Consider the following 2,497-nt stretch of genomic DNA (forward strand, 5'->3'; position numbering starts at 1 on the left):
TACCTCTGCTGCCACCTCGACCCCTAAGCCTGCTTCACCCTTTGGTTTGGCCCAGTCTGAGGTACAGTAGACCCTTGACTTACAAACTCAATTTGTTCATGATGGCTGGTTGTAACTCAAGTTGCTCAATTGAGGCTCAGGCTCCTCTACACAGCCTTCAAAGTCTCTGTCCTGTATACAGGCAGATCTCAGTGTCCTTAGAGAGACATTGGCCCAGGATTTCTCAGTTAACCCCACACAGGAAAGGATGCTATAATTTTCCTTCCAGAGCTCTTTAAGGGTTAAATCTGTATTTGAGACCATCTGGAAGCACAAGCAGCTGGCATTCGGGTCATAACTCAAGACTTTGGTTGTAAGTTAAAACTAAAATTCCAGTCATAACCCAAGTTGTTCGAGTCAAGCCAGTCTCAACTCAAAGGTCCACTGTAACTTTGTTTCTGTCGATTTCACATCTTCCACCACCTGCTTGGTGCTTGCCATCTTCCTCACTGTTGAAGTCTACAGAACCAAAGCCCTTGGAGGATCTGGTTCCTGGTCAGTGACTAAACCTTGCTCCAATAGAGCGATCAAATGATTCCTTTCCAGTCTCTTTGGTGGCCTTCTCAGACAGACCCTTGACACACAGGGCCTTGGATAGCTGGCTCCTTGTGTTAGACGACCCCCTGGCTGCTGCTCCAGTCTGATGGTCCTGCCCTCAGTTTCCCTTTTATTACAAGAGTTTAAAGCTTCTTGAGCATCTTCACACAAACTAAATTCTATGAACTTGCACCCTTTAGATTTGCCATTTTGGTTCTGAGGCACTAGGATAAAAGTTACCTTCTCAGATACTTCCTGAAGAGCTTCTGTTGGGCTGTAGGAGAGGTTGCTTAAAACAAGAGTTTTTAATTCCCTACGCCAGCTGCTGTTCTGCCTGCCTTTGTAGTCTTGATTTTGACTTTTCTCACAATGCGGCAGAGGGGAAAAGATTGCCCATCGAGCTCTGTTCCCTGCTTTTCTTCAAAGGGTTTCTCTGCATCAGCTTCTACCTTAAATTCAATCTAACCAACCCCTGTACCTTCCCGTCCCCACTGACTGCTCTGATCTCTGTGGCATCTTCAAACACTTCTTTCAATTCATCATGAGTGATTTTGGAAGGAAGATTTTTGGCCAAAAGTGTCCTTGCATCTCGATCTTCCTTGCTATCTTTTCTTTTGGGTTTCTCTAGTTTAATTTCACCACCAAAGACTTTTAAACCAGTGAGTTCCAAGGCCTTTCCCAGGTCTTCAGCAGAATCAAAGAGCACATAGCCAAACTTCTGATCTATACCAATTCTGACATCCACAATAGAGAGATCACTTTTAGCAAAAACTTCACTGATACCAAGTTTTAATTCAGGAGCAGATTTGTTAGAATTCAGATTTCCAAGGAAGAGATTGAAAGCTGTAGTTGGTTTTGTGCCTTCCGTTTTCTGTTTCTTGGCTTCAGGAGCTGCCTTCTGTTTGGTCATTTCCTTCTTTCATTTTCCAGGTGCTTCTTTGACAGGCTCTTCTTTCTCCTCATCTTCATCCTCCTCATCCATCCTCAGCCATGTTTTTGGCTTTTACATCAGCAGCTTTGGCAGGAGCTTTCTTTCCTTTGGCTGGTCCAGTCTCCATAGCTTCTTCAGAGTCATCTTCCTCCTCCTCCTTCTCCTCCTCAAAGCTGTCATCCTCTTTGGTCCTTTTGCTGTTCTTTGCCCTCCTAGCTGGGGCAACAACAGTGCCCTTCTCACCAGGGGCTGCTAACACAGCTTTGCCCAGTGCAGCTCCCAGAAGGTGCTGCAACTGCCTTGGCTGGTTTTCTTCTTGGCTGGCATGGCTGCTGCCGCCTTTTTGCCTGGGGTAACAGCTGTGTGACAATCGTAATCTTTTTGGTTGGGGAAACCACTATTTTTCTTCATTGTCTGACACCTCCTTATCACTACCTTCTTCTACCTCCTTTGGGGGAGGTGTCATCTTCTTGGGGTCACCTTAATTTTCACCAGCCTTTACAAGCTTCACCATAATGGTGGCTCACAGCATGAAGTGTGTGGTGGGCCAGAGGTGCATATGAGCCTGAGGCACCTCCGTGCCATCAACAGCGGCTGCAGGTACTGAGAACACAGGAGTGCATACGCCTGGCAGCCAGCAACAGCTAGAGATTGTCCAGCTGCTATTTCTGTACACAGGTGAATTATCCAACATAGGAGGATCTCTAGTGGTACCTGGGTGAACCTCTTCTCCTTGGGCAATCAATGAGGAAACACACCAAAAAAAAAGAGCAGAGACACAGGGAACATGGACAGCCCAAGAAGGAGACCCAGGTGGAGGGAAAGGGCCGCCATCTGCCCAGATGTCCTCAGCAGGTGGGAACGTCACACCCACTGCCCCTGAATACTGGGGATTCCAAGTGGCAGAGAGGGTGGGGTTGGATTAATTGCAAGAAAACAATAAACTAGACAAATGAGAAGCCAAGGACTTGCTCCAGAAAAACAAAACAT

The 2,497-nt window shown here is 46.6% G+C and overlaps 1 pseudogene; it reads right to left on the reverse strand.

Annotated features, from left to right (window-relative positions):
• Window positions 1-286: 286 nt before the first annotated feature.
• Window positions 287-2,021, reverse strand: LOC101717627 (nucleolin pseudogene; annotated as a pseudogene).
• Between the last annotated feature and the right edge of the window lie 476 nt (window positions 2,022-2,497).

The sequence above is a fragment of the Heterocephalus glaber genome, unplaced genomic scaffold (assembly GCF_053883595.1).
Source record: "Heterocephalus glaber isolate CG9 unplaced genomic scaffold, H.glaber_assembly_v1.0 deba00000470, whole genome shotgun sequence".
Lineage (NCBI taxonomy): Eukaryota > Metazoa > Chordata > Mammalia > Rodentia > Bathyergidae > Heterocephalus > Heterocephalus glaber.